Raw genomic sequence first — 14512 nt, 5'->3', positions numbered from 1 at the left:
CGTAAGATTAACTACAAAGTGATTTTTTGTGTTATTTAGAAGGCAACACTTCAGTATACAAATCCTTGTCAGTTATATACAGTAAGGTAATGCCACTCATCCATTTACTAAGAAGCATTTCAACAGCTTTCAGTATGTGAAATAATACATTGCAAGCACCAGTACATTCAGATACTAATCTCGAACAAAGGAGACAAAAAAAAAAGATTCGTCATCGAGAAATGTGCCAGGGAAGATCCATGTATGTGAGGACCATACATCAAATTCTGTGGCTACTACCATCTCGTGTTTCAAAGGCACAACCTTTTTCTTTTACTCACTAATATATCACTAAGTGTTCAGGTGTGATATTACACGCATCAAAAAAAGTTTTCAATCACCCCGGTTTCCAGAACTCCTGAAGATAGACATTGACTGTGGATATTGTATCACAATACACAGTCCATTTATTATTCAGAGATGTCACTAAACCCACCCAAAGATGTAAACAAACATGCATGAGCAGCGCCTATTAGACGGAAGGGGTCCGACAGCCGATCAGTTCCAGTCATTCCACCAGGAAGGAGGTAGACAGCCCTTGTCTGTAGTTCAACCATGCCTAGACGGTCAATACCGCGGTTTGATCGCGTCCGCATTGTTACTTTGTGCCAGGAAGGGCTCTCAACAACGAAACTGTCCAGGTGTATCGGAGTTAACCAAACCGATGTTGTTCCGACACGGCGGAGATAAAGAGAGACAGGAACTGTCGATGACATGCCTCGCTCAGGCTGCCCATGGACTACTACTGCAGTGGATCACCATTACCTACGGATTATGGCTCGGAGGAACCCTGACAGAAACGCCATCATGTTGAATAATTCTTTTCGTGCAGCCACACGACGTCGTGGTACGACTCAAACTGTGCACAATAGGTTGCATGATGCGCAACTTCACTCCAGACGTGCATGGCGGGGTCCATATTTGCAATCACGACACCATGCAACACTGTACAGATGGGCCAACAACATGCAGAATGGACCGCTCAACATTGCATCACGTGCTCTTCACCGATGAGCGCTCTGCATCCAAATAATCGTCGGAGACGTGTATGAAGGCAACCTGGTCAGGCTGAACACCTTAAATAAACTGACCATCGCTTGCAGCAAGGTGGAGGTCCCCTGCTGTTTTGGGGTGGCTTTATGTGGGGCCGACGTACGCCGCTGGTGGTCATGGAAGGCGCCGTAACGGCTGTGCGATACGTGAATGCTATCCCCCGACCGATACCAACCATGTCGGCAGCATATTGGCGAGGCATTCGTCTTCATGGACGACAATTCGCGCCCCCATCGTGCACATCTTGTGAATGACTTGCTTTAGGAAAACAACATCGCTCGACTACAGAGGCCAGCATGTTTTCCAGACATGTTCCCTATCGAACATGCCTGGGACAGATTGAAACGGTCTGTTTATGGACGACCTGACTCACCAACCACTCTGAGGGATTTACGCCAAATCGCCGTTGAGGAGTGGGACAATCTGGATCAACAATGCCTTGATGAACTTGTGGATAGTATACCACGACGAATACAGGCACGCATCAATGCATGAGGACGTGCTACTGGGTATTAGTGTTACTGGTGTGTACAGCAATCTGGACCACCACTACTGAAGGTCTCGCTGTATGGTGGTTCTACATGTATTGTGTGGTTTTCATGAGCAATAAAAATGGCCGAAATTATGCTCATGTTGATCTCTATTCAAATTTTTCGTCAAGGTTCCAGAACTCTTGTAACCGAGGTGGTGCGAACTTTTTTGATGTGTATATGATTATTGAGTACAAGAAAAAGGTTGTGGCTTAGAAATACCAGCTGGTAACCGTCGTAGAATTTGATATATGGGGCACAAATAAATCTATTTTGCCCTGGAAATTTCGCGATGGCGATTCTTTTCTCTCCTTTGGTTGAGACTAGCATCTGCACATATGGGTGCTTACTGTATACTGTTTCACTTATTGAAAGCTGTTGAATTTCGTGCCGTAGAGAAATCTAAGTAGCCTGTGCTTCTCTATATTTGCACTTTCTTTTAAATTTTTCTGTTTAATCTTAGCAGGACCTACTTTATTACCTGAGTTACAAACATTCGAGCTTGTAGGATGACTTCAGCGGATACAGAATAATGTTCACATTTGCTAATTAATATTGATGAACGCCATCCTTATTAGCTAGTACTTGGATGGCTAAATGCTAGGTCAATCAGTAAGAGTAAATATTGATCTATCAGACAGTTGGAAAGATATGATTTTCTTAATATGTTGCCGTTTTAGGTTTCTTCTATTTCCTTGCTGTTTCCTTCCAATGAGTAGAGAACTGTTTATTTTCAGTGATCACAGCGACTAAGATCCTTTTCATATTTTCTTTATGTTACTTCGTCAATTAAAATTTATGTAATGTCAGCATAGTTAATGTATGGTAACACAAGTTAAATAATAAGATACAATACATCGTTATAAATATTTCCACGGCTTACATTTCACTAGAAGAGGTGGTCATTTCTATGCTAAAAGGAAATGCCTATTTGTTTCATCACATTGTAGTTCATTAGTTAGATCACTACCACTTGGCATGGTTCATTACTCCCGTAATTATGAGGTGAGAAGATTTCATGGTGCGCTCCATCACCTAAATATGTAGTGCAGTCAAATGTTTTTTCTTTCAAGAAAATGATTTAAAATTCGGTATTACGCAGGATTTTAAAAGGTTCAGAACCAAACTTTTTATGGCTGCTTGCAAATTGTCATTCGTCCTCCAAAATATTAAAAATACTTCACGTCTCCCAGTTGTCCCCCCCCCTCCGACCCCTCCCTAGAAACTATGGGCCCACTTACAAGATTGCTATCCCTTATATTGTATAAGAACAATTCTACCCTCAAGACATCAGGCCAAGTACACATACTTCTTTTTGTCTCTAGCACAACTAAGCTTCTATGTCAAGGATTCCCGAACCTAAACGATTCTGTTATGTTTCAGTCACGATACTAAATTACTTTCAAAATATTATTATTATTATTAATATTATCAAAATTTTGTAATACTCTCATATAGATTATATAAGTTATCAGTAATTACTTTTTCTCAGTTAGTAGCATCAAGGAGATGGATGTTACAGGTTCTTCACATCGTCCACAAACTATACACCTATGTTGTACTTTGCCCCGTACATTGCTGATGATGAAAGTGAGAGATATACAAAACGTTTGCTAAATATATCAAGAAAATGTTCTCCCCAAGTGGTAGATAGTATCTACAGTATTCCAGAAACATCTTCATTCCTCACTTTGGAACAGATATATGAATTAATTAACAGCACTGGACAGCAATATCTACACTAGTGTTCTATGCTCATGAGTGTTTGCTGCAACATTACTTACTTATCCAATCTTCTGTGAATACTAATGTTTAGCATTTAATTCATTAGAAGATATTAGCTGTTTCTACCTGAGACAATGTTTGTATTATCACTTAGGTGTTCACAAAATGTCTAATACAGCTGTTTACTTATCCATCACTTAAAATCAATCTGGTGGAAGGTCGAGTCCCTCGTCCATTCCTAGATTCCAACTACCTATTAGGGTTATGTAAATCAACTACCAAATGTAGACCTAGTGTTACAGTGTTCGTAACACAGTTTTTAAAACTCAGAATTAAGACATTTCAGATATAGATACAGGATTTACTTATTCCACGAAAGCAGAGTAATAGCTATTTGCTTTTACTTCACTTTTATTCAGTTAAGGTTTGGAAGTATCCTGTAGTATCTGACTATGCGCGTAATAATCATCAAATCAGATAAATAATAAAATTTCTGAAACCATTAACAACTTTCAACCACTAATGTAAGTCTTTTTAATGTCCCTGTGGGAATATAGTTCTTCAAAGTTTTTACTAGATGGTTACATTAATAAGTTAAGCCCTCATTGGGACTCCACACTATTTGAAAGAGACCTGTATACATCAACTTCAATTTGTTGTTTTTCTTGAATAATAACATACTTTATTATGAGTCTTGAGTAATACATTTTCGCCAATATAGTAGTTTTGAGTTCTTTCTGATGTCCTATCATTCTATGCTTTCCTTAACTTTCAACTTTTTCTAGTGGATATTAATACTTGTTCTACCTTCTTGTCCTATGTGGTTTCCATTCGAGGCAAAAGTGGAATAGAGTGTACCCATTAATTCCTTTTCTTTTCTTTGTGTATTGTGTAGATTGGCTGCTGTATATTGTGTAAAATACTGAGAGAGTTTATTTACTATTTTCTGAAAGATATGCCAGAAGTCAACACATCTGATTTGTTTACGAGCTGCATTTGTCTTTGTAAACCCTTAAATTCGCAAAAAATCATTTCTATTGGTTTAGCTTGAGGGTGATATTTCAGGATTAATATCTGTTGAATTTGTTGATCTCTCAAAAATTCGTTCTATTTCTTTTACGTAAGATTTGATTCATTATCCGGTAATACTGTAGTAGGCATATCAACCATCGGAATACAGTCATTCACCACACATTTAGTTATTGGCATAACAGCAGTTAACTTTACGCCATATATGGATACTACACATTTAAAACCTTAGATATAGTTTGTAGTTCCATCTTACTACTTTGATGTAATGCTTTTTTTTTTTTTTTTTTTTTTTGGAAATTGCTCAAATTTTTAGTCGTAATGTATCTGGAAGGTAACAGAGCAAGTTAACATTCTGCAAACATTACTTCACAGCATAGCGCATCCTTGCATAATGCTTATGCCTGATTTGGATGTCCTGACATATAGCAGGTATACAGGAAAATCACATGTTGTTGTTGTGATCTTCAGTCCTAAGACTGGTTTGATGCAGCTCTCCATGCTACTTTATCCTGTGCAAGCTTCTACATCTCCCAGCACCTACTGCAGCCTACATCCTTCTGAATCTGATTAGTGTATTCATCTCTTGGTCTCCCTCTACGGTTTTTACCCTCTGAAACGTCCCCTTAGAAAAATTAAACATGACTGTGTTTAAACTTACACACAATATTTTAAGCGCAACTGAATCTGACTTTCAATAATCCCTACAAACAATGGGCCTGACTAACAATAACCTATTCCTTTCATGAAACACTTACCTCACAAAAATCTTCCTTACTCAAACTAGTGCAATACAGCGAGCGCCGATACTGCCAGCTTACTAGTGTTCAAAAGTCATAATATATATAGCAGTTCATGACATCCAGTCTTACAAATTTACTGTTTCTGATGGACACACATCTAGATCATCCGCTCTCAAAAATCCGCCATCTCACTTCCCCACATCCACCACTGCTGGCGGCTCACCTCCAACTGTGCAACGCTATGTACTGTTAACATCCAGCTGCCCAATGCTACAATGGCAGACAACAATGCAAACTAGCAACAGACTGCACACAGCACAGCCAGTGATTTTCATACAGAGCACTACATGGCGTTACCAATAAGAAAACGTAAATAGCCTACTTACATAGCCCCCATGCTCCCCACAAAAAATTTTACAAATTGTTTTGGGCTGTGGCCAATACAGATTTGAAAAAATTTTTCATGATTACAATAACAAATATATCAAATGCACACACTTATCGATACAATGTTAGTCAAAAGCTAAAATTTTCTCACACTCCATAAAGACAGTCCTCATCATTCATCACAGTAAAATTGCAGTGTTTTTCTCAAAGTCTGAGCAGACTTGCACATGGAAGTAGTGGATTTCCATGCAGTCTTGAAGAAGTAGTGTTGTCCTTCCAAAGGAATGACAGTGTTGACTCTTGACATGCAGACAGGCAATGGGCCACAACAGAGCAAACCCACAGCAGAATCAGTCGAAGTTTTGAAGAATATTGGTAGGTAGGTCGTCACAGAGCAGACCCACTGTAGTCCTGGTAGAGATTATGGTATTGGTGGGCCACCAGAGGTGCAGATCCACTGCAGTCCTTGTAGAAATAATGGTATTGGTGGGCCATCAAAGATGCAGACCCACAGTAGTCCTTGTATAGACGGCCAGCAGCCATCTGTTGCGACTGTGCAGGTGCACAATCACCATCGAAGAGTCTTGCGGACAATATAGCAAGTCCATAAACCACCACTTGTGCACTCACAAAGTTTTTGGAATTGTCCTTAGAACCAGCAATGCTGTTAACCAGTCCCATGCTGAATTATTAGCACATGTGCAAACACTAACAGTCCTCTTTTCTTCCACATATTGTGCATATACTATGACCAACAGAAATGCGTGCAGTGAAATGAATGCTTACAAGTTACTTAATTTGATAAACTGGTGTCAATTACAATTTTATAACATGAGAATACAATAACAAAGGTACAAAATACATCATTAAAGAACATAACAATACAGATAACATTTGTAGTAATACAGGATTTACAAAAGAATCGAAATAACATATACATCAGTGTTACAGGAATTATGACAAAAGTACATACATAAAAGATCAGAATAACTTTTGAAACATCAACTTCACACATGAGCAACAAAACAGAACAGATAAATAATGTCTAAACATCTTTACAACGTAAATAACATAGTATTAGAAAAATTCTACAACATAACTCTCATCAGCTGAACACATAAAGACAGGAAAAACGCAAATACACAAGGGTACAGAAACACATAGCAGAATAACATAAGAGGAAAGGGCAGGGTTTGTTTTCAGTGTAACATTTGGTACTGCATTCCAACTCAAAACTTCATTCCATAGATCTTTCGTCTTATTTCAACATTTATTTCCACCAAGAAAATCTTATCCAAGCATGCTTTCTGTATTTATATGTTCACATATTTCTTACCTCATTATTTATTTACCATTATCTTACCTCATCATTTATTTCCAAAAAAATCCTACCTAAACCTGTTGTCTCTAAACCCTACTTTTTTGTTCATACCCTCTTTCAAAATCGTTTTTTGGCCAAACCATTTTCTTATAGCTTCTCAATGCATATCTTCCAATTCATCACAACTCGTTCTCTTATATAGCCTACCCCATCTTAATCTAACTTAAATCTATGGAGCTCAGATGCTAAACTAAGGGACGAGGAAATGCAGCAGCACAAAATAATTAACACAAACACCAATGACAAAAAAATGCAAATTGGGAAAGCAAGCAGCAGTATATCTAAATTAGAAGAGCAAAGCAACATTACAACGAATGTGAGCCAATGCGCAGCAACAAGAAAAATAAATCAGTAGTAAAACTGGCTTAACAGAGTAATACAAAGTGAAATTCAGTAGCACTATGCCTGGCAAACAGCAGCAGCAAATACAATAACTTATAACTAAATATGACAAAGCTCAAGCAGAAAAAAATAGTACACTAAAGATACAATGCAGAAAAGGGAAATGTCTATTCACATCTTAATATCTATGTTATTAAAGTGGTGCACTGCAAGAAGTAATTCTACCAAAAAAATTACCAAGTAGTTGAAAAGAAAATTATGTGTGCAGTAACTGTTATTAATCCCTTCTTATTGTTCTTTCCTTTCCAAGTGCTCCTTTTTCGAAGAACGTGGATCATAAAATTATTATTTAATAGATCTGTTGACAGAAAGTTTTCACATTAGCAAATGCATTTAATTTTATTTTATAAAACCAATGATGCAACACAGCTGGAAACCAGATATCAAATGAAATAAGCAACTATGAACAGCAAAGCATAAAAATATCATTCAATAGTCATCTGACATTTCATAAGTTAGTAGAAATTCTCTCAACTCTTGTAGAAAGACACTTGTCATAATCAGGTGTGCAGATGTAAGAATTTTTCCAAATAATGAGCGTGTCGTATTTGCGATGCTTTCTAGAAAGGAATGTCATTAGCGGGGTTAATGGCCTCTTTTTTCTCCGCCTCATGGCTTTTTTTTCAGGCAGGTCGCACAGCTGGGCGCCCAGGACGCATTACGTGAAGGTCACTTAGCTTTCTTACCGAAATTTACAACAGAAGTTTCCGCTACAGTAACAGTTTGATACAAATAAAATTTCACAAGTCGAGAAATTACAGTATAAATGTGTAGAAACAAAATCCTATAAACATAACAGTGTCCAATAAATTTTCGTCAGCATTGTGATACATTACACATATACACACATTTCATAAGTCTTAAAGTACGATTCTTGGTTTCCAACATCCTTTTTCACAAACTAGAGTCGCTAACCACTACTCAATATTCCTTACCTTGTTACACATATACATATTCGTGGACACGTCAATCTTGCATCGACACTTCAATATTTCATCATAATAAATACATAGCATAATCAGATTCCTCGTGTAGCATCAGCTTATTGATCATAAACATACCTCAACAGCATAATACACATCGTCATCGTAATAATAATATCATAAAAACTCAGTCAAATCTCAAAATCGTTGTAGCTTCCTCCAATAATTTCAAAACCTAAAAAAATTCTCTGCTCATTTCAATAGTGTCATCAACCTCAAACATACTTTAAAAATCTTGATCTCATACCAAATACATCATTCAAAGCTCTCATGGTATCACAATGGTTCCGAAAAAATATGAACAGTTCACAAAGTACAGACAAAATACAATTTCATAAGTGTGAAGTTATCCAACTGTGTAATTGCGTAAACATCTGTCACTGACGTAGTAAAAGAAAATGTTTCTTTCTCTGTTAAATAATCAGATAGCTGTGTAATTCTGTGTTAGAGGAATATGGTACCGATGTGTAAAGTTGTATAAGCAAATACCATATTAGCTAGGGCTCCTTGTTTTTGCCAAACACATGGTGCACAGTGTAGGCGTGTACCCCCTGCGGATTAATGTAATTATAACCTCAGGTGTTACAGATTACAGCAATGGAATGAAATGTATCAGGGAAAACTTTGTATCATTGTAATTCAAAAATCTTTAAAAATAAATATTTTAAGTACAAAATTATTCACTTAGATACATGACCTTTAGCGCTAAACGTGCATCTTGCTATAAGATAATTCTGTGGAAGTGTCGTAGTTATCGTCCTCCGAAAACTAAGTTCTGCAGTAGTCAATGTACTTACCTCATGATAAACAAAAGTGAAATGCTATGCGTATAGATATCGTAGTTATTACGTACATTACTATGATCAAGAAAGTACTATATTGTAACGTATTGTTGTGGTACGAAAAAGGCTGTCACATTGTAACTATACCACAAATGTTACTACTAAAACATGTTTTACTTTCCAGAAGAATTCAAAAAAACAGATACACTGTAAAAGCAACAATGTAAATTGTGTCACACATTAGTAGCGTCATGATATAATCGTGCAGCTTTCAAAGAAACCAAATGCTAAGTCATCTTTAATCCCACAGAAAGTACTTCAAATAAAGAATGTATTTTCAAGTAAACCAAAATGTTGCATTAAAATCTCATTAGCAGTACCTGTATGTGTTCTAAGTATGTAAGTGTTATAGTCGTTACGTAATCATGCAACTAACAAGCAAGAATGTACACACACAATAACACTGTGTCATCTGTTGACTATAACAATGCATTCGTAATTACTGTCTAAATATGTTCCCTAGGTTCTAGACTGGATAGTTTATTTTAAAACATAGTTGCATGTTAACAGTTTCTAAGTGTGACAAAGAGTACTAGAAATGTGAAGTGAAAAGTTTTATGGCAAATACAAAGTTAAAAAGCAGATTATCTTTCAATAAACGGTTTTACATGTGAAATGTGGTGTAAACCTTTACCCTTCCTAGTTCGCAGAGTTTCATCTTCAAAGCAATTATCATGTTGTATACGTCGGCAAGGAACGCTAAAATTTTTCTCATGGTTACCGTCTATGTTATTTTTCTCTGAGACAGCTGGCGCACGTAGCTGCCTGCGGTGCGAGTCATTGTCTGCTATCTCTTTGTTGGCATTTGGAGACCTAACTTCTACAAATTCACCTTGTCGAGAGGGCCCTGCCCTGTTTGAATCCCGCCAGTTCTGATGCAATTCAGGTCTGTTGTTACGATCATATCGTGTCATCATGTCGGTAGATTCCATAGTTTCTTTCTTGTCGGTCATGTGGTGGAGAGTTTCTCCCTGAATCGTAACTGCACGCTGGACCGTTGCGTCTGAAGTTATTCTGTCTCCCTTGATAATAATTATTTTGGTTCCCATATTGTCTGTTTCTCTAATTGTCTCTGTGATAGTCATTACCACGGAGAGGTGATCTTTCCCTGTAATTATTACTACTCTGCCAATGGTTGTCATACTGGTGGTGTCTGTTTTGGTCACGATTTACGTTGTAAGAATAGCCTTGTCGTGTCCATTTATTATTTCTGTCATCACCGAATTGTGACAGATGTGACCTGTAATTGTTGTGTTCCTGTTTTCGCGTTCCGCGATTGTCAGTGTCAATTTCCAATTCTTGTAACAGTCCCTGAAAAGCTTCAATGTCGTCTTTGCAACGTCCTGCCAAAATAATACGTCGTAAATGTTCAGGCAATTTGATTAAGCAAATGCGAATGAGTTCTGAGGGGCTGTAATTATTTGACAGATACTGATTCTTGTGCAACATGTCTTCAAAATATTTCACAAGACTGGAAAATTCAGATTGTTCGAAATGTTTCATCATTATGGTGCTATGTTTTACTCGGTCTTGTGTGGCTTGAGACCAAAATGTTGAGAGGAAGGCATGATAAAATTCTCCTTCAGTGTGGCAATCGTGAATGACCGATCTCATTCTCACAGCTGGTTCACTCTCTAAGTAGCATAAATTCTAATCTATGCTCTAATGACCAGTTGGGAGGTAAACAATGAGAGAATTTATGAAGCCACGCTTGTGGATGAATGTCGTTGCCAGAATTCTTAAATGTTTTGAATTTACGTGTAGTAATGAACAGCTCATAGTCAAAATCATCATGTCGGCATTGTTACTTCGTTTTGGCGGTTCCATCTCAAAATTCGGTCCACCTTGCAAATTTCTTTCATAATTTCCGAAATGTCCTGTGTTATTATTTTGTGGCTATTCCGTATTTCTAAGTCCCTCTTCCCGTGTTGGAGCGCGAGTGTCCTCTGAAATATGTAATTCTTGTATTACTTGTGCCAACTGATCTTGTACTTAACGGATTTCTCTTTGGTGTTGCAGATAAATTATTTAGCTGATCCGAAAGTTCGACTACTGTCTCTGATAATGAACTAATTTCCTCCATGTGTCTTTCTGAACCAGAGTATCTACTGTGTCCTTTAAGTTTTCCTGAGTTTTTGCAAGTAGCGTTACCGAATTGGTAGATACAACGGAGTCAATTTTAGCCCATAAGGTCTCATGATTTTCATGAACAATGGTTTGCAGTTCTTTTATGGCTGCTTCGTGATTCTGTAATGCATTTTCATGCTGCGAAAAAATAGGTTGAACATGCTCACAAACGTGTGTTTTTACGTCATTACAGACTTTTTGATATTTCGATTCAATGCTATGTAACTCAGTAGTTATATCTTCACGTGTTTGTTCAAGTGTGGTGTCTAACTTCCGAAGATTTTGTTCCATTGTGTCTAACTTTTGAAGCTTTTGCTGTGTTTGTCTGATTTTGTTCCATTGTGTCTAACTTTTCAAGCTTTTGCTGTGTTTGTCTCTGATTTTGTTCCATTGTGTCTAACTGTTGCTGTGTTTGTCTCTGATTTTGTTTCATTTGTTGCGTTAATTGCAATAAAAATGTATTAGTTCCTGGAATCTGTTCCTCTATGCTTTTCGGCAGTGCATTTGCACCGGCAACATTCACATTTTGACAAGCAGAAAATGTGTCTTGACTTATTTGAGAAAACGGTGAGGACGCAAAACCTGAATCTACAGTATTTGCAAGATTGTGTCCTGTCATTTCAGATCCTGAGTCGAGCTGTTGCAGACCGATCGATCGATAATCTTCCCTGTTCACTAATTGTTTCACTGCCTACACCATTATTTGCAGCCCGCTCCATTTCCCTATGCACAATTACCAAATTACTACTTTGAGCATTAGTTAATTCATTACTCGGCGGCGCTAACACACTGCTTTCTTCTTCACTATCATTTTACAGTTTACTTTGGAGCCTAGTATTACGATTTTCACACGCCATTATTGTCACAATATTTCACATGACAACACAGAAAAGCACAATTTGAAGAGCAAAATAAGAAAACACATTAACATAGAACTGAAAATTATATCTCTTTAATTGCAAGCGCAGCTGCGAAATATCTGGTGCTAATCTACATACATGCCACAACTGTTTTACTGTACGCGAATAAAAAACTACAACTATAAAGGAAATTCTATCTACACTTACGCGCTAGCACTAAACAAAGGCTGTACTAATTACACAAACTACAAGAAAAAATCAGAAGATTCCAGTGAGGTATCCTGGGCTAAGGGTCGACATATGAAACGTCCCCTTAGAAAAATTAAACATGACTGTGTTTAAACTGACACACAATATTTTAAGCGCAACTGAATCTGACTTTCAATAGTCCCTACAAATAATGGCCCTGTCTAACAATAACCTATACCTTTGATGAATCACTTACCTCACAAATATCTTCGTTACTCAAACTACTGCAATACAGTGACCGCCGATACTGCCAGCTTACTAGTGTTCAAAAGTCATAATATATATAGCAGTTCATGACATCCAGTCTTACAAATTTACTGTTTCTGATGGACACACGTCCAGATCATCCGCTCTCAAAAATCCGCCATCTCACTTCCCCACATCCACCACTGCTGGCGGCTCAACTCCAACTGTGCAAAGCTACGCGCTGTTAACATCCAGCTGCCCAACACTACGATGGCAGACAACAATGCAAACTACCCACAGACTGCACACAGCACAGCCTCCTCGCTGCCCTCCAGTACTAAATTGGTGTTCCCTTGATGCCTCAGAACATGTCCTACCAACCGATCCCTTCTTCCAATCAAGTTCTGCCACAAACTCCTCTTCTAACCAATACCTCCTCATTAGTTATGTGATCTACCGATCTAATCTTCAGCATTCTTCTGTAGCACCACATTTCGAAAGCTTCTATTCTCTTATTGTCCAAACTATTTATCGTCCATGTTTCACTTCCATACATGTCTACACTCCATACAAATACTTTCAGAAACGACTTCCTTAAATCTATACTCGATGTTAACAAATTTTTCTTCTTCAGAAACGCTTTCCTTGCCATTGCCAGTCTACATTTTATATCCTCTCTACTTCGACCATCATCAGTTATTTTGCTTCCCAAATAGCACAACTTCGTTACTACTTTAAGTGTCTCATTTCCTAATCTAATTCCCTCAGCATCACCCGACTTAATTCGACTACATTCCATTATCCTCGTTTTGCTTTTGTTGGTGTTCATCTTATACTCTCCTTTCAAGACACTGTCCATTCCGTTCAACTGCTCTTCCAAGTCCTTTGCTGTCTCTGACAGAATTACAATGTCATCGGCGAACCTCAAAGTTTTTATTTCTTCTCCCTGGATTTTAAAACCCACTCCGAACTTTTCTTTTGTTTCTTTTACTGCTTGCTCAATATACAGATTGAATAGCATCGGGGAGAGGCTACAACCCTGTCTCACTCCCTTCTCAATCACTGTTTCCTTTCATGTCCCTCGACTCTTACAACTGTCAACTGCTTTCTGTACAAATTGTAAATAGCCTTTCGCTCCCTGTATTTTACCCCTGCCACCTTCAGAATTTGAAAGAGAATATTCCAGTCAACATTATCAAAAGCTTTCTCTATGTCTACAAATGCTAGAAACGTAGTTTTGTCTTTCCTTAGTCTTTCTTCTAAGATAAGTCGTAGGGTCAGTATTGCCTCAAATGTTCCAACATTTCCACGGAATCCAGACTGATCTGCCCCGAGGTCGGCTTCTACCAGTTTTTACATTCGTCTGTAAAGAATTCGCGTTAGTATTTTGCAGCCATGACTTATTAAACTGATAGTTCGGTAATTTTCACATCTGTCAACACCTGTTTTCTTTGGGATTGTAATTATAATATTCTTCTTGAAGTCTGAGGGAATTTCGCCTGTCTCATACATCTTGCTCACCAGATGGTAGAGTTTTGTCAGGACTGGCTCTCCCAAGGTTCAGTAGTTCTAATGGGATGTTGTCTACTCCAGGGGCCTTGTTTCGACTTAGGTCTTTCAGTGCTCTGTCAAACTCTTCACGCAGTAATCTCCCATTTCATCTTCATGTACCTCCTCTTCCATTTCCATAATATTGTCCTCAACTACATCGCCCCTGTATAGACCCTCTATATACTTCCACCTTTCTGCTTTCCCTTCTTTGCTTAGAACTCGGTTTCCATCTGTGCTCTTGATATTCATGAAAGTGGTTCTCTTTTCTCTAAAGGTCTCTTCAATTTTCCTGTAGGCAGCATCTATCTTATCCCACGTGAGATAAGCCTCTACATCCTTACATTTGTCTTCTAACCATTCCTGCTTAGCCATGTTGCACTTCCTGTCGATCTCATTTTTGAGATGTTTGTATTCTTTTTTGCCTG

Source organism: Schistocerca cancellata, chromosome 8 (genome assembly GCF_023864275.1).
Source record: "Schistocerca cancellata isolate TAMUIC-IGC-003103 chromosome 8, iqSchCanc2.1, whole genome shotgun sequence".
NCBI classification, from domain to species: domain Eukaryota; kingdom Metazoa; phylum Arthropoda; class Insecta; order Orthoptera; family Acrididae; genus Schistocerca; species Schistocerca cancellata.
Note: the sequence above shows the minus strand (reverse complement) of the source record.